An 18,787-nucleotide genomic window follows, 5' to 3' on the forward strand; every position below is an offset into this window, starting at 1 on the left:
TATAAGATCCCCTCTCAATCTCTTAAATTCTAGAGAGTATAAACCATTCATTTCCATGAGTTTCTCCAGCACTTTTGCGTACCTTCGATAGACAAATTCTTGATTAGTACAAGGGTGTCAAGGGTCATGGGGAGAAGGCAGGAACATGGGATGAGGAGGCAGAGATCAGCCACGATTGAATGGCAGAGTGGACTCGATGGGCCGAATGGCCAAATTCTACTAACTCCAACAACTTGTGAGCGTGAGAGATAGTAAGCCGGCACATCGCTACTTATGTTGATGTCAAACCATCTGGCAGTGAGATCATTGTTGGCTCCGACAGAACGAGGCTGCACATTGCCCGTGGAAGCTCGTAAGTTCATAAGTGATTGGAACAGTAGTAGTCCATTCGGCCCATCAAGTCTACTCCGCCATTCAATCATGGCTGACCTATCTCTCGCTCCGAACCACACTCTCCTGCCTTCACCCCGTAACCCCCGACACCCGTACCAATCAAGAATTGGCGTATTTATTTATTCATTCATGTGTGTGTATATTTATACAATGGTATATGGACACACTGATCTGTTCTGTAGTCAATGCCTACTATGTTCTGTTGTGCTGAAGGAAAGCAAGAATTTCATTGTCCTATCAGGGACACATGACAATAAACTCACTTGAATCTTGAATCTGTGAGAAGGAACTGCAGATGCCGGTTTAAACCAAAGATAGACACAAAAAGCCGGAGTAACTCAGCGGGACAGGCAGCATCTCTGGAGGGAAGGAATGGGTGACGTTTCGGGTCGAGACCCTTCTTCAGACTGGGGTTAGGGATAAGTGAAACGAGAGATACGGGCCGGTAGATGATGTGGAGAGATGCTGGTGAAACTCAGCGGGTGCAGCAACATCTATGGAGCGAAGGAAATAGGCAACGTTTCGGGCCGAAACCCAAGGGTTTCGGCCCGAAACGTTGCCTATTTCCTTGAGTTGCCTATTTCCATGAGTTTCTCCAACACTTTTGTGCACCTTCGATAGACAAATGAATGTGAATACTTGGCCAAATATGGCCAAACTCCAGAAAAATGAATGAACGATATGCGGAAATTAATGATGATAAAGGTAGCAGGCCATTGTAAGCTGTTTGTTGGATGAAAATGAGACTAGGGAGGGGGAGGGATAGAGAGAGAGAGAGAGAGAGAGGGAATGCCGGGGCTACCTGAAGTGGAATAAATCAATATTCATACCACTGCCCAAGCGAAATATGAGATGCTGTTCCTCCAATTTGCGTTTAGCCTCACTCCGACAATGGAGGAGACAGAGGACAGAAAGGCCTGTGTAGGAATGGGAAGGAGAATTAAAGTGTCCAGCAACTGGGAGATCATTGAAACATAGAAACATAGAAATTAGGTGCAGGAGTAGGCCATTCGGCCCTTCGAGCCTGCACCGCCATTCAATATGATCATGGCTGATTATCCAACTCAGTATCCCGTACCTGCCTTCTCTCCATACCCTCTGATCCCCTTGGCCACAAGGGCCACATCTAACTTCCTCTTAAATATAGCCAATGAACTGGCCTCAACTACCCTCTGTGGCAGAGAGTTCCAGAGATTCACCACTCTCTGTGTGAAAAAAGTTCTCCTCATCTCGGTTCTAAAGGATTTCCCCCTTATCCTTAAGCTGTGACCCCTTGTCCTGGACTTCCCCAACATCGGGAACAATCTTCCTGCATCTAGCCTGTCCAACTCCTTAAGAATTTTGTAGGTTTCTATAAGATCCCCTCTCAATCTCCTAAATTCTAGAGAGTATAAACCAAGTCTATCCAGTCTTTCTTCATAAGACAGTCCTGACATCCCAGGAATCAGTCTGGTAGATCAGGTAGGTTCAGGCGGGCTGAGCAAAGGTGTTCCATGATACGATCGCCCAGTCTACATTTGGTCTCGCCGATGTACAAGAGTCCACATCTTGAACAACGGATACAGTAGATGAGGTTGGAGGAGGTGGTGCAAGTGAACCTCTGCCTGACCTGAAAGGACTGTCGGGGGGCCCTGGACAGAGTCGAGGGAGGAGGTATAGCGAGGTGTTGCTTCCTCTGTGGTTGCGGGGGAAGGTACCTGGGGAGGGGGTGGTTTGGGCGGGGAGGGATGAGTTTAACCAGGGAGTTGCGGAGGGAAGGGTCACTGCGGAAGGTGGAAAGGGGTGGAGATGGGAAAACGTCCATAATCCCTAACCCCAGTCTGAAGAAGGGTCTCGACCCGAAACGTCACCCATTCCTTCCCTCCAGAGCTGCTGCCTGTCCCGCTGAGTTACTCCGTGGGATCCCGTTGGAGGTGGCGGAAACTTTGGAGGATTTTGTGTTGTGTGCGCGACGGCTGGTGGGGTGGAATGTAAGGACTGACAATAGACAATAGACAATAGTGCAGGAGTAGGGCCATTCGGCCCTTCGAGCCAGCACCGCCATTCACTGTGATCATGGCTGATCATCCACAATCAGTACCCCGTTCCTGCCTTCTCCCCATATCCCCTGACTCTGCTATCTTTAAGAGCCCTATCTAGCTCTCTCTTGAAAGTATCCAGAGAACTGGCCTCCAATGCCCTCTGAGGCAGAGAAATCCACACACTCACAACTATCTGTGTGAGAAAAAGTGTTTCCTCGTCTCCGTTCTAAATGGCCTACCCCTTATTCTTAAACTGTGTGTGGCCCCTGGTTCCTTCGCTCCGAAGATGCTGCCTCACCCGCTGAGTTTCTCCAGCATTTTTGTCCACCTGGGATGAACGGAACAGTGCCTCTGTCTATAATCTTCTCCCGAGAGCAGGGTTCCCACATGTCCCTGTGGCCCACTAGGGTGCTCACCAGAAGGGGTTAAACATTCTTCTCATAGATGAGAACACTCGCACTGCCAGACACAGCAGAGGGACTATGTGTCACAACAAAATATATTACTTCCGGGTTCAAAGATTCAACGCTTCAGCGCCCAGACCAGAGTCAACATTGACTCATGCGTTCAAACAACATGTAGTCACAAGGCAAAAACCAGAACTTGAATCCTGCATATCAGATTGCCGGGATGAGAAATTCCTCTGGGATGGATTTTCACTAACATAGAAACATAGAAAATGCAGGAGGAGGCCATTCAGCCCTTCGAAGCCAGCACCGACCGCCATTCATTGTGATCATGGCTGATCGTCCCAAATCAATAACCCGTGCCTGCCTTCTCCACGTATCCCTTGATTCCACTAGCCCCTATCTAACTCTCTCTTAAATCCATCCAGTGACTTGGCCTCCACTGCCCTCTGTGGCAGGGAATTCCACAAATTCACAACCCTCTGGGTGAAAAAGTTTTTTTCTCACCTCGGTTTTAAATGGCCTCCCCTTTATTCTAAGTGTGGCCCCCGGTTCTGGACATGCCCAACATTGGGAACATTTTTCCTGCATCTAGCTTGTCCAGTCCTTTTATAATTTTATATGTTAAAACAGCACCAGTAAAATACTCACAATGATTTTTTTTAACAGTACAACAAGTTTGTTAGCATCAGTTCCTCAGCTGTATGTCACACCAGTTTTTAAACTATAGAGATACAGCATGGAGATAGGCCCCTTCAGCCCACCAAGTCCGTGCCGACCAGCGATCACCCCGCACACTTAAAGCCCCTGTACCACTTAGGAAACCTGAACGGAAACCTCTGGAGACTTCAGGTTTCCTGGAGGTTTTTGTCAGTCTCCCTCCCTGCTTCCACTACCTGCAACCTCCGGCAACCACCTGCAACCTCCGGGAACCGCACGGAAACCTTGGGTGGGGCGCAAAGGCTCCAGAGGTTTCCGTTCAGGTTTCCTAAGTGGGACAGGGGCATAACACTATCCTACACACACACACACTAGGGACAATTTACAATTTTACCGAAGACAATTAACCTTCAAACCTGTTAAGGGCTTGGACACACTAGAGGCAGGAAACATGTTCCCGATGTTGGGGGTGTCCAGAACGAGGGGCCACAGTTTAAGAATAAGGGGTAAGCCATTTAGAACGGAGACGAGGAAACACTTTTTCTCACAGAGACTGGCGAGTCTGTGGAATTCTCTGCCGCAGAGGGCGGTGGAGGCCGGTTCTCTGGATGCTTTCAAGAGAGAGCTAGATGGGGCTCTTAAAGATAGCGGAGTCAGGGGATATGGGGAGAAGGCAGGAACGGGGTACTGATTGTGGATGATCAGCCATGATCACATTGAATGGCGGTGCTGGCTCGAAGGGCCAAATGGCCTCCTCCTGCACCTATTTTCTATGCTTCTATATTTCTATGAAACCGAGCGCCCGTACAAACTCCGTTACAGACAGTACCCGTGGTCAGGATCGAACCGGGGACTCTGGAGCCGTGAAGCAGCAACTCTACCCGCTGCGTCACCATGGCGCCCTTCGCACTTATTTGAGTCAAACTGGATTTTGGGATGACATTCCACACATTAGTGGCATCTCTTTGAAGAACTGCCTTGCACCCAACACATTGAAAGCCCATCAACACCTCAACTTCCTAGGAAGATTGTGGAGGTCTGGTAGGTCGACAAATAGAAACATAGAAATTAGGTGCAGGAGTAGCCATTCGGCCCTTCGAGCCTGCACCGCCATTCAATATGATCATGGCTGATCATCCAACTCAGTATCCCGTACCTGCCTTCTCTCCATACCCCTGATCCCCTTAGCCACAAGGGCCACATCTAACTCCCTCTTAAAGATAGCCAATGAACTGGCCTCAACTACCCTCTGTGGCAGAGAGTTCCAGAGATTCACCACTCTCTGTGTGAAAAAAAACGTTCTTCTCGTCTCGGTTTTAAAGGATTTCCCCCTTATCCTTAAGCTGTGACCCCTTGTCCTGGACTTCCCCAACATCGGGAACGATCTTCCTGCATCTAGCCTGTCCAACCCCTTAAGAATTTTGTAAGTTTCTATAAGATCCCCTCTCAATCTCCTAAATTCTAGGGAGTATAAACCAAGTCCCAGTCTTTCTTCATATGACAGTCCTGACATCCCAGGAATCAGTCTGGTGAACCTTCTCTGCACTCCCTCTATGGCAATAATGTCCTTCCTCAGATTTGGAGACCAAAACTGTACGCAATACTCCAGGTGTGGTCTCACCAAGATCCTGTACAACTGCAGTAGAACCTCCCTGCTCCTATACTCAAATCCTTTTGCTATGAAAGCTAACATACCATTCGCTTTCTTCACTGCCTGCTGCACCTGCATGCCTACTTTCAATGACTGGTGTACCATGACACCCAGGTCTCGCTGCATCTCCCCTTTTACTAGTCGGCCACCATTTAGATAATAGTCTGCTTTCCTGTTTTTTGCCACCAAAATGGATAACCTCACATTTATCCACATTATACTGCATCTGCCAAACATTTGCCCACTCACCCAGCCTATCCAAGTCACCTTGCAGTCTCCTGGCATCCTCCTCACAGCTAACACTGCCCCCCAGCTTAGTGTCATCCGCAAATGTTGGAGATGTTGCCTTCAATTCCCTCATCTAGATCATTAATAGCCTCTAAAACTTCTACAAGAGGTACAGTAGGGAGAATATTGACTGGTTGCATCGCAGCCTGGCTCGGCAACTCAAATGCCCAGGCACAAAGGAGATTATATATAGCTGTTCCAGGCGTACACTGGCCCTATCCCCGAACACTATCTCCGTTACATTGCCGACTGCATCGGTGCTACCTCCTGCACCCATGCAGAACTCGTGGACTTCATCAACCTCACCACCAATCTCCACCCTGTGCTCAAATTTACTTGGACCATCTCCGTAACCTCCCTCCCCTTCCTTGATCTCACCGTCACGGGAGATAAGACTATCGACTGGAAGAAGGGTCTCCACCCGAAACGTCACCCATTCCTCCTCTCACAGAAGGTAGTTGAGGCCACAGTTCATTGGCTATATTTAAGAGGGAGTTAGATGTGGCCCTTGTGGCTAAAGGGATCGGGGGGGGGGGGGGGGGGTATGGAGAGAAGGCAGGTACAGGATACTGAGTTGGATGATCAGCCATGATCATATTGAATGGCGGTGCAGGCTCGAAGGTTTATGAGAATTATCGCAGGGACTATTGGATAAAGGTACAATGAGCGTTGGGCCAATAGGCAATAGGTGCAGGAGTAGGCCATTCGGCCCTTCGAGCCAGCACCGCCATTCAATGTGATCATGGCTGATCATCCACAATCAGTACCCCCGTTTCTGCCTTCTCCCCATATCCCCTGACTCCGCTATCTTTAACAGCTCTATCTAGCTCTCTCTTGAAAGTATCCAGAGAATCGGCCTCCACCGCCCTCTGAGGCAGAGAATTCCACAGATTCACAACTCTCTGGGTGAAAAAATTTTTCCTCATCTCCATTCTAAATGGCTTAGTCCTTATTCTTAAACCGTGCTGGCTGGTGTTGAGAAGGGTGAAAGGGGAGGGGGGAGGGGACTCATTGAAACACTGAATAGTGAAGAGCCTGGATAGAATGGATGTGGAGAGGATGTTTCCACCTGTGGGAGAGTCTAGGACCAGAGGCTACAGTCTCAGAATAAAAGGATGTACCTTTAGAAAGAAGATGAGGAGGAATTTCTTCAGTCAGAGGGTGGTGAATCTGTGGAACTTATTGCCACGGACGGCTGTGGAGGCCAAGTCAATGGGCATTTTCAAGCAGGAGATTGCCAGATCCTTGATTAGTACGGGTGTCAGAGTCTATGGGGAGAAGGCAGGAGAATGGGGTTGAGAGGGCGAGATAGATCAGCCATGATTGAATGGCGGAGTAGACTTGAGTCTTATGACTTGTGAACTTTTGAACAAGACAGTGGGGAGAAGGAAGGCATCGGATCAACAGCAAGAGTGAGTAATGTTTCAGAGGCGAGGTTTCTAAGAGTGAAATGGATACAAAAAGCTGGAGTAACTCAGCGAGACAGGCAGCATCTCTGGAGAGATGGGCAACGTTTCGGGTCGACCTAGAAGTTTGACTAAACAATGGCCCACATTGACCTCAATGTTAAGGTCAAGGTCAAGGTCAAATGCTGGAGTAACTCAGCGGGTCAGGCAACATCCAAGGATGCTGGGGGATGTTCCAGATGTTGGGAGAGTCCAGAACCAGGGGCCACAGTTTAATGACCCTGTCCCACTTAGGAAACCTGAACGGAAACCTCTGGAGACTTTGCGACCCACCCAAGGTTTCCGTGCGGTTCCCGGAGGTTGCAGGTGGTTGCCGGAGGTTGCAGGTAGTGGAAGCAGGTGGGCAGACTGACAAAAACCTCCGGGAACCGCACGGAAACCTTGGGTGGGGCGCAAAGTCTCCAGAGGTTTCCGTTCAGGTTTCCTAAGTGGGACAGGGGCATAAGAATAAGGGGCAAGCCATTTAGAACGGAGACGAGGAAACACTTTTTCGCACAGAGAGTTGCGAGTCTGTGGAATTCCCTGCCTCAGAGGGCGGTGGAGGCCGGTTCTCTGGATACTTTCAAGAGAGAGCTAGATCGGGCTCTTAAAGATAGCGGAGTCAGGGGATATGGGGAGAAGGCAGGAATGGGGTACTGATTGTGGATAATCAGCCATGATCCCATTGGATGGCGGTGCTGGCTCAAAGGGCCGAATGGCCTACTCCTTGAACCTATTGTCTGTTGATAGGTGACGTTTCGGGTCGAGACCCTTCTTCAGATTGAGAGCCAGCGGAAGGGGAAACTAGAGTTATGATCGAAGGGTCTCGACCCAAAACATGACCTATTCCTTTTCTCCAGAGATGCTGCCTGGGCCACTGAGTTACACCAGCATTTTGTGTCTTCAGTTTGAACCAGCATCTGCAGTTCCTTCCTACTCATTTTGTCAGGCTGCTGAACCTGGCCTTAGAATCGTGCCGAGAAATGACACCGAGATTGTTGGCGCTCGGAAGAGAAATAGACCCCCCACTGACAGAGTAGGGTCTTGTTTGCTTTCCCGACAGAAAGGAGTCTTTATCGCAGGTATTCCTAATGAGACCATTCGGGTCGAGTCTCTTGCCCCGTAGGGGGAAATCGTGAACCAGAGGGAATAGATGTTTTGTGCAGGCAGACAGATTTAATAGAAACCAGAGGAGTCACTTTATTCACACAAGGGGTTGGTGGGAGAATGGAACGAGCTGCCGGAGGAGGTAGTCGAGGCATAACATTTAGACAGGTGCATGGATAGGATAGACTTGGCTTGGACTCGCTAGAATTTAGAAGATTGAGGGGGGGGATCTTATAGAAACTTACAACATTCTTAAGGGGTTAGACAGGCCAGATGCAGGAAGATTGTTCCCGATGTTGGGGAAGTCCAGAACAAGGGGTCACACAGTTTAAGGATAAGGGGGAAATCTTTTAGGACCGAGATGAGAAAAACATTTTTCACACAGAGTGGTGAATCTCTGGAACTCTCTGCCACAGAAGGTAGTTGAGGCCACAGTTCGTTGGCTATATTTAAGAGGGAGTTAGATGTGGCCCTTGTGGCTAAAGTGATCAGGGGGGGTTTCTCCATCTATTTCTTTCACTCCATAGATGCTGCCGCACCCGCTGAGTTTCTCCAGCATTTTTGTCTACCTGCCATTGACTCCATCTGCACCTCACGCTGCCTCGGCAAGGCCAGCAGCATCATCACGGACCAGTCTCACCCCGATCACCCCCTCTCCCATCAGGCAGGAGGTACAGAAGCGTGAAACGGCACACAATAGACAATAGATGCAGCAGTAGGCCATTCGGCCCTTCGAGCCATTCAATCTGATCATAGCTGATCATCCACAATCTCCTCCAGATTCAGGGACAGTTTCTTCCCAGACGTTATTAGGCAACCGAACTGCGCTGTCATCAGCTAGAGAGTGGTCCTGACCTCCCATCTATCTCTTCTGAACTACCTTTAATCGGACTTTATAAGACTTTGATGTTACATCTTCGTGTTAAATTAATGTTGTCATTTTTATCTGTGCACTGTGGATGACTGAAGAAGGGTTTCGGCCCGAAACGTCGCCTATTTCCTTCGCTCCATAGATGCTGCTGCACCCGCTGAGTTTCTCCAGCACTTTTGTGTACCACTGTGGATGACCTGCTTGGATTCATGAGAAGAGTTCTGTTTGATTGGAACGCATGCAAACAAAATGCTTTTCACTGTATCTTGGTACACCGACAAGAATAAACTGAACTAGTGAGTTTGGTTTAGAGATTCGGTATGGAAACAGGCCCTTCGGCCCATCGAGCCCATGCCGACCTCATTCACACTAATTCTGTGTTATCCCACTTTCTCATCCACTCCCTTCACCCCAGTGGTAATTTACAGAGGGCCGATTAATCTACAAACCCGCACGTCTCTGTGGGATGCGGGTGAAAACTGAAGCCCCCCCGGAGGAAATCCCATTTGGTCAGGGAGAGAACATGCAAACTCCACACAAACAGCAGCCGAGGTCGGGATTCGAACCCGGGACCCTGGCGCTGTGAGGCAGCGGCTCTACCCGCCGTGCCACCCTGTCATCACAGCCTTCTAAAGCGATAGTCCAGATACTGTTTTAAACTCATGCAGTGACAGGGAGAGCATGCAAACTCCACACATGTAGCACCGGAAGAGGGGGGGGGGGGGGGTCGAACCAGGGTCTCTGGAGGCATGTGTGCAAATTTTGGTCTCCTAATTTGAGGACGGACATTACTGCTATTGAGGGAGTGCAGCGTAGGTTCGCCAGGCTAATTCCCGGGATGGCGGGACTGACATGAGATGGAAGAATGGGTCGACTGGGCTTGTACTCACTGGAATTTAGAAGTATGAGAAGGGATCTTACAGAAACATATAAAATCCTCAAAGGATTGGACCGGCTAGATGCAGGAAAAATGTACCCCATGTTGGGGGAGCCCAGAACCAGGGGGCCACAGTTTAAGAATAAGGGGTAGGCCATTTTGGAACGAGATGAGGAAAAACCTTTTCACCCAGAGAGTTGCGAATCTGTGGAATTCTCTGCCACAGAAGGCAGTGGAGGCCAATTCGCTGGATGTTTTCAGGAGAGAGTTAGGTTTAGCTCTTAGGACCAACGGAATCAAGGGATAAAAAGCAGGAACGAAGGGGGGGGGTAACCGATTCTGGATGATCAGCCATGATCATATTGAATGGGGGTGCTGGCTCAAAGGGCCGAATGGCCTACTCCTGCACCTATTTTTCAGTGAGTCAGCTGCACCATTAAACTGACCAGGACGTGCCCTGCATCACACTGTGACTCATCTTGTGGTCAAATTACCCGCTGGCGATAACTTGTTGCCTTTAGTGACGTTATCATTAGTGACACCCGGTTAAGCCGGGCCCCATGACATCAGTGCCGGGATACACGGAGATCTCACGGCAAAATAAAGCTAATACCACGCATTAGTCATCCAGTAACATGCATAAAATCCACAACCACCTTGCTGGTGTTAACACATTGCCAACTAACCACCCAATCTACCTCAGGCAGGGCCTTCACTGACGTTTAGTTACTCCGGCACTTTGTCTTTTCCTCACCGTCCCAGCATCTGCAGTTCCTTGTGTGTAGGATAGATGAAACACACCAGCGCATATTCGATCTCTGCGGTCCCACCGAGCTGTGTCAGCACAGTCCCATCATGAATAGGCCACCCATGGTTCATTGTGTTACCCCCACTCCAACCCCGACCTGACTCCAACCCCCACCCCCACCCTCACCCACCACCGCCAACCCCACCCCCGACCCTCACCCCCACATTGGGGGTGGGGTGGGGATCGGGAGTCCAGGGTGTGGGTCGGGGGTTGGGAGTGGGGGTCGGGTGGGGGGTCATTGTCAGGGTGGGGGTGAGGGGTGGGGTCAGGGGTGAGGTGGGGGGTGAGGGTGGGGGTGGGAATGGGGGTCGGGGGTGTGGGCAAGGGTCGGGGGTCAGGGGTGTGGTGGGGGGTGAGGGTGGGAGGGGGGGTGGTGGGGGTCGGGGGTCGGGGTGATGGTGGGGGTGGGTGTGGGGGTCATTGTCAGGGTGGGGTGTGAGGGTCGGGGGTTCAGGGTGGGGGTGAGGGTGGGGGGGGGGTCAGGGTGGGGGTGGTACAATGAACCAGGGTGGTCTATTCATGATGGGACTGTGCTGACACAGCTCGGTGCGACCACATCGAATATGTGCTGGTGTGTTGGTGGTCCAGCAATCTGCCATTTCATCTATCCTACACGCAAGGAACTGCAGATGCTGGGATCGTGAGGAAAAGACAAAGTGCCGGAGTAACTAAACATGTGTAAAGCTGCTCTACATCGGTGAGACCAAGCGCAGGCTTGGCGATCGCTTCACCCAACACCTCTGCTCGGTTCGCAATAACCAACCTGATCTCCCGGTGGCTCAGCACTTCAACCCCCCTCCCATTCCGAATCTGACCTTTCTGTCCTGGGCCTCCTCCATGGCCAGAGTGAGTCCCGCCGCAAATTGGAGGAGCAGCGCCTCATATTTCGCTTGGGCAGTCTGCACCCCAGCGGTATGAACATTGACTTCTCCAATTTCAGGTAGTCCCTGCTTTCTCCCTCTTTCCCCTCCCCTCCCCAGCTCTCCCACAGCCCACTGTCCCCGCCTCTTCATTTCTTCTTCCCGCCCCCACATTAGTCTGAAGATGGGTTTTGTCCCGAAACGTTGCCTATTCCTTCGCTCCATAGATGCTGCCTCACCCGCTGAGTTTCTCCAGCATTTTTTATCTACCTCCTGTAAAGGGAATGGGCAAGCGGGAGTCTTCGTTAGACTGGAGAGTTACATTTAGGTTTATTATTGTCACAGATACTGATCTTTGCTCACTATTCAATCAGACCCGGTAATACCGTACGTAAATACCACCACGCCAAACTCAAGTACAACAGGTAGAGCAAAGGGGAAGATACAGAGTGCAGAATATAGTTCTCAGCATTGTAGCGCATCAGTTCCACAGACCAAGTCCAATGTCCGCAATGGGGTAGAGGTGAATCGGACAGCACCCCAGCTTATGGAAGGGCCGTTCAGAAGCCTGATAACAGAGGGGAGGAAGCTGTTCCTGAGTCTGGTGGTGCGCGCTGACAAGCTTCTGTACCTTCTGCCGGACGGGAGCGGGGAGTGAGGGATGCACGATGGTGCGGCAGTGGACCAGCTGCCCCACAGCGCTGATCCTGACCGTGGGTGCTGTTTGTGTGGAGTTTGCAGGTTCTCGTGTGGGTTTACTCCGGGTGCTCCGATTTCCTCCCATGCCCCCAAAGACATGCGAGCGTGAGGGTTCATTGGCCCTCTGCAAATTGCCCCCCCTTTTGTTTTGGACTAGTGTGGATGGGCAATCGCTGGTCGGCAGGGACTGGATGGGCCAAAGGTCCTGTTTCCATGCTGCCCCTCCAAACTAAGAAGGTGTGTGTACAGAACGAGCTGCCAGAGGAGGTAGTCGGGACTGGGACTATCCCAACGTTTGAGAAACAGTTAGACAGGTACATGGATAGGACAGGTTTGGAGGGATATGGACCAAACGCAGGCAGATGGGACTAGTGTAGCTGGGACCATGTTGGCCGGTGTGGGCAAGTTGGGCTGAAGGGCCTGTTTCCACACTGTATCACTCTATGACTCTACAAGGAGGAATGATCAGGGTGGGACATTATGATTATGTTTGATTATGTTTGTTTATGGTCGGAGAAGAGTCCAAACCCGAAACGTCATCCACAGATGCTGGCTGACCCGCTGAGCTACAATAGACAATAGGTGCAGGAGTAGGCCAGTCGGCCCTTCGAGCCAGCACCGCCATTCATGGTGATCGTGGCTGATCATCCCCAATCAGTACCCCGTTCCTGCCTTCTCCCCATATCCCCTGACTCCGCTATCTTTAAGAGCCCTATCTAGCTCTCCTTCTTACTCCAGCAATGATGTGTTTTGCTGGAGTACTCATCAACCAACATTTGGGCGGCACGGTGGCGCAGCAGTAGAGTTGCTGCCTCACAGATCCAGAGGCCTGGGTTGTATCCCGACTACGGGCGCTGTCTGTACGGAGTTTGCACGTTCTCCCCGTGACCTGCGTGGGTTTTCTTCCGGGATCTTCGGTTTCCTCCCACACTCCAAAGACGTACAGGTTTGTAGGTTAAGTGTGTGTGTGTGTGTGTGTGTGTGTGTGTGTGTGTGTGTGTGTGTGTGTGTGTGTGTGTGTGTGTGTGTGTGTGTGTGTGTGTGTGTGTGTGTGTGGCTGTGTGTGTGTGTGTGTGACTGTGAGTGTCTGTGTGAGTCTGTGCATATGTGTCTGTGTGTGTGTGTGTGTGTCTGTGTGTGTGTGTGTGTGTGTCTGTGTGTGTGTCTGTGTGTGTGTGTGTGTGTGTGTGTGTGTGTGTGTGTGTGTGTGTGTGTGTGTGTGTGTGTGTGTGTGTGTGTGCGTGTAAATAGCCCCTGGTGTGTGTAGGATAATATTAATGTGCGGGAATCGCTGGGTAGGTGGGACCGTGACGGTAATGTGTAGGACAGTAGTGGTATATGGGGGGGGGGGGGGGGGGGGGGGGGGGGGGGGGGGGGGGGGGGGGGGGGGGGCGCGGGGGTTCGCTGGTCAACACACACTCGGTGGGCCGAAGGGCCTATTTCCGCTCTGTATCTCTGAACTAAACTAAACTCACACAATGCAGAGAGGTAGAGAGAGCAACAGAAACCTGTGCAAAACTGCAGACCACGAAGCATTTACCTACGGCCAATCTCCAGCTGGCCAAGGGGTGGGATAGAATGGAGCAGTAGGTTACGGAGAAGCAACATTAAATATAAACAGCATGCCATGACGACCAGCTATTTGTTACAAACAATAAAATAATCACAAAATCAATAACCTGCGGCCAATATTATTCAAACATTTTAGCTGCAGGCACTCAGTACTGACCAGACTGACCAGACTGACCACCACAAGGTACAGGTTAATGCCTGGCCACACATTTCACCAATCTGTTAAAGGGCTCCAGTTTATTCTTTGATGGGCGGGGGGGCAAGAGCAATTTTAAAAACACAGCCACTAATCTTTTAAAAAGGTCCCAGTCTTTTTTTAAAAAGGGGAAAGACATATTTTAAAATAGTTATCAACCAATTAAAGGGATTCTGTTTTTTTCAAAGGAGGCAAGAAACATTTATTAAATAGTTATCAAAAATTTTTAAAGGGATTCCGTTTTTTTTTTTTGAGGGGCAAAATGATTTCTTAAAAATTATTATGATCCGTTTTCAAGGGGATTAAAAAAAAATTTTTGAGGGGAAAAATTACTTTTTAAAACGCAATGTTTTCCAGCGCCACGGTTTGATAAAAGGGGCAAATAAATTAATCTTTACAAAAATGAGTCACCGACCTTTTCACAGGGGTTGATTTTTTTTTTTTGGAGAGGGAAAAGAGGTCAACACGTGTCACCCTAACATCAGAAACTCCCCCCCTCCCCACCCCAACTCATGTACAGACTGTGGGGGGAGACGGAATGGACATCATAATATGACGTTAATGTACACACTAGATACAGAGACCAGACTTCCTGGACCATGACAGGGACAGTTCAAGATAAGATGGCCCCACGGTTGACTAACCCCAACATCGAAAGGACTTCAGACTTCAGAGCCCAGTTGGTTTAGAAAGATCGAGACAGATGCTTGCAAAGAGGAAAAAGGGGGAGGGGGGGGGAGGGGAAGAGAGGAGAAGGGAGGGGCGGTGATAGAGAGGGGGGAAGGACAGAGAGCGGGAGGGGGAGTAAGACAGGGAGGGGGAGAGCCGGAATGAGAGAGGTGGAGGAAGGGAGAAGAGCAAGAGAGGGGGAAGGAGGAAGGGAGGAAGAGAGAGAGGGAAGGGAGGGAGAGAAAGGGAGGGGGGAGAGAGGGGGGAGAGGGAGGGGAGGAGAGGAGAGGGAGGGGAGAGGAGAGGGGGGGAGAGGAGAAGGGAGGAAGAGGAGAAGGGGGGGGGGAGGAGGGAGGGGGAGAGAGAGAAGGGGGGGAGGAGAGGGAGGGGGAAAGAAGAGAAGAGGGAAGGGGAGGGAGAGACGAGGGGGGAAGAGGAGAAGGGGGGGAGAGAAGGGGGGAAGAGGGAGGGGGGAAGAGGAGAAGGGGGAAGAGGGGAAGAGGGGAGGGAGAGGGGGGGAAGAGAGGAGAAGGATGGGAGAGAGAGACGGGGGAGGAAGGCCCTTGGGAGGGGAGAGGAGGAGGGGAAGAGGGAGGGGGAAGAAGAGGGGGGGGGGAGAGGGAAGGGAGGGGGAAGAGGAGGAGGAGGGGGGAGAGGAGGAGGGAGGAGGAGAGGAGGGAGGGAGGCGGGAGGGTGGGGAGGGAGGGAGAGGAGAGAGGGAGGGAGAGGAGAGAGAGGGAGAGGGGGGAGGGAGGGGGAGGGGGGAGAGCGGGAGGGGTTGGGGGAAGAAGGGACGGGGGGAGAGGACAGAGGAGGTGGAAATGAACATGGGAACAGAAGAGAGGGAGGGGGGGGGGGAGGGGACGAGGAGGGGGGTGAAGGGAGGGGGGAGGACAGAACGTGGAAATGAACATGGCAACAGAGAGAGGAGGGGAGGGGGGAGCGCGGTGAATTTCACCAGACTGCTGAAACTGCCACGGGGTTCTCACTGCCCATTCACATTGCCCCCGACATAAACAGACCGCACACAATGTTAATGGTTGCATTTTATAAAATGGTCGATAAGACTTCCTTACCTGATCTCTGTGTGTGTGTGCGCCTCTCTCTGTGTCCCTCTGTGTGTGTGTGTGTGTCTGAGTGTCTCTCACACACACACACAAGGCAAGGCAAGGCACTCCGTGGCAAAGGCTCACCCCAGAGCCAGGCGAAGGAAAACGCTGTAGATTTTAAACGGCTACAAAAATAATGAGACGTCTCATTGTGCTTTGCGACAGGCCTTTGGCGATGATGTGTCCATGCGATTCAGAGATACAAAGTAACCGCGGGGGGTGGAATGTATCCCCCTGCTATCCAAATGGGGGGGAAATCGCAATCAAATCGCTTTGGCTGGATTCGCTCGACTTATTTTTTTTTTTGTTTTTTGTTGTAATCGACCACTGGGAGAAAAAAAACGTACTTCCTTCCCCTCCTGTCTCTCTCTCTCTCTCTGTGTCTCTGTGTGTCTCACACACACACAACAGAAGCTCCCCGCCGACCACATGCAGCAGCACTAACAACCAAGCCACATCCCACAGCGAGACATGTTAAAAAAAAACCCACTCACACATACGACACACTACACCAGTCACAGTACTGCCAGCGAGCGCTGGGATCATCTAATCAGGCAACTACAGAGAGAAGAGGGGGGCTGAGCCACACACACACACATACACATTAATTAACCCCTTCTGGGTCACAACTATAGGGCTGGCACTATAATAATCCTCAGAACATGCCTTTTAAACAGACAAAATGTGTAGTGGGGAAACTGCGGATGCTGGTTTCAACCGAAGATAGACACAAAAAAGCAGATTATTATTTTTTTGTATCTGTCTTCGGTTTAGAGAAACATAATTCCCTGCCCATTCTAGACATAGGGCGGAACAAGACGGGTAGGAAAAAAAAAATTACCCACCTTGTCCATGGTGACACATTGGGCTGTAGGCTGAATAAGGGTCTCGACCCGAAACGTCACCCATTCCTTCTCTCCAGAGATGCCCGCCTGCCCCCGCTGAGTTACTCCAGCTTTTTTGTGTCTATCTTTGTGGTTTAAACCAGCACCTGCAGTTCCTTCCTGCACATTGGATTAGTCCTGGCTTGGTATCTGGGCCACATTTTGTGCAGATGCTGGGTTAAGTCGAAGATAGACACAAAATGCTGGAGTAACTCAGTTCGATCCTGACCACGGGCGCTGTCTGTACAGAGTCTGCACGTTCTCCCCTTGACAGCGTGGGTTTTCTCCGGGTGCTCCGGTTTCCTCCCACACTCCAAAGACGTACAGGTTTGGAGGTTAATTGGCTTCAGTAAAAAAAAAAAAAAAATTGTCCCTTATGTGTGTGTGTAGGATAGTGTTAGTGTACAGGGTGATGATCGCTGGTCCACACGGTCTCGATGGGCCGAAGGGCCTGTTTCCGTACTGTATCCCAAAAGTCTTGAGGTTTCCTCCGGGTGCTCCGGTTTCCTCCCACACTCCAAAGACATGTAGGTTTGTAGGTTGACAAAAAATGCTGGAGAAACTCAGCGGGTGAGACAGCATCTATGGAGAGCAGGAATAGGTGACGTTTCGGGTCGAGACCCTTCTTCAGACTGATGTGGTGGGGGGGGGGGGGGGGGAGGGGGGGGGGGGGGGGGGGGGGGGGGGGGGGGGGGGGAAGAAGAAAGGAAGAGGCAGAGACAGTGGGCTGTGGGAGAGCTGGGAAGGGGAGGGGAAGGAGGGAGAAAGCAGGGACTACCTGAAATTGGAGAAGTCAATGTTCATACCGCTGGGGTGTAAACTGCCCAAGCGAAATATGAGGTGCTGCTCCTCCAATTTGAAATGTGGTCATAGAGTTGGAGGGGGGGTGGGGGGGAGTGAGAGAGGAGGTTGCTGAACTGTCCGGAGAGAGGAGGAGAATTCTTCAAAGTAGTTGAAATAGTTAGGTAGTTGAGGCCAGTTCATTGGCTATATTTAAGAGGGAGTTAGATGTGGCCCTTGTGGCTAAAGGGATCAGGGGGTATGGAGAGAAGGCAGGTACAGGATACTGAGTTGGATGATCAGCCATGATCATATTGCATGGCGGTGCAGGCTCGAAGGGCCGAATGGCCTCTACTCCTGCACCTGTTTTCTATGTTTCTAAGTAGACATACCTTGAGGTTTGTCGGTTAATTGACTTCAGTAAATTGTCCCTAGTGTGTAGGATAGAACTAGTGTACGGGTGATCGCTGGTTGGCACGGACTCGGTGGGCCGAAGGGCCTGTTTCCATGTGGTCTCTCCTAGTTAAACTAAACAAAACTTTCATAGATAGGCACAAAATGCTGGAGTAAGTCAGTGGGTCAGGCAGCATCTCTGGAGAGAAGGAATTGTTGACATTTTGGGTCGGGACCCTTCGTCATACTAATAGTAGTGATGGGCGGGGGGGGGGGGGCGCTTTTTCTCCCCTCCCCCACCTCTACTTTCAGTCTGAGGAAGGGTCCCGACTTATAACGTCAGCTATTCCTTCTCTCCAGAGATGCTGCCTGGCCCACTGAGTTACTCCAGCATTTTGTGTCTATCTGTGGTACAAACCAACATCTGTGGTACAAACCAACATCTGCAGTTCCTTCCTACATGCTTAAACTTTGTACCCCATTTACATACTATGTACATACAACGCATCACGTATGTTATGATCAGTCATGGAGTCTCAGAGTTTTGCATCATGGATACTGGCCGTTCGGCCCAACTTGCCCACACCGACCAACACTAGTCCCACCTGCCTGCGTTTGGCCCATATTCCTCTACACCTGTCCTATCCATGTACCTGTCCAAATGTTTCTTAAACTTTTCGATTGTACCTGCCTCAACTACCTCCTCTGGCAACTCGTTCCATACACCCACCACCCTCAGTGAGAAAAAGTCACCCCTCAGATTCCCATTAAATCTGCCTCCCCTTCACCCTAAACCTATGTCCTCTGGTTCTCGATTCCCCCACTCTATGAGTGCAGGTGCATGGTTCCATGAAGGTCGAGTCGCAGGTAGATGAGGTGGTCAAAAAGGCTTTTGGTACATTGGCCTTCATCAGTCAGAGTATTGAGTATAGAGGTTGGGAGGTCATGTTGCAGTTGTACAAGACGTTAGTGAGGCCGCATTTAGAGTATTGTGTTCAGTTCTGAGCACCGTGTTACAGGAAAGATGTTGTCAAGCTGGAAAGGGTACAGAGAAGATTTATGAGGATGTTGCCAGGACTTGAGGATCTGAGCATTAG

At 50.7% G+C, this 18,787-nt stretch overlaps 1 protein-coding gene across 1 annotated transcript in view; it reads right to left on the reverse strand.

Moving 5' to 3' along the window:
- nrip1a (nuclear receptor interacting protein 1a) overlaps positions 1-16,408 on the reverse strand; it is a 93,088-nt gene extending 76,680 nt beyond the window's left edge. The window contains 1 exon segment of the mRNA XM_055645250.1: positions 15,601-16,408. The gene's annotated coding sequence lies outside the window, so the exon portion shown is untranslated.
- Between the last annotated feature and the right edge of the window lie 2,379 nt (positions 16,409-18,787).

Source organism: Leucoraja erinacea, chromosome 13, assembly GCF_028641065.1.
Source record: "Leucoraja erinacea ecotype New England chromosome 13, Leri_hhj_1, whole genome shotgun sequence".
In the NCBI taxonomy this organism is placed as follows: Eukaryota; Metazoa; Chordata; class Chondrichthyes; order Rajiformes; family Rajidae; genus Leucoraja; species Leucoraja erinaceus.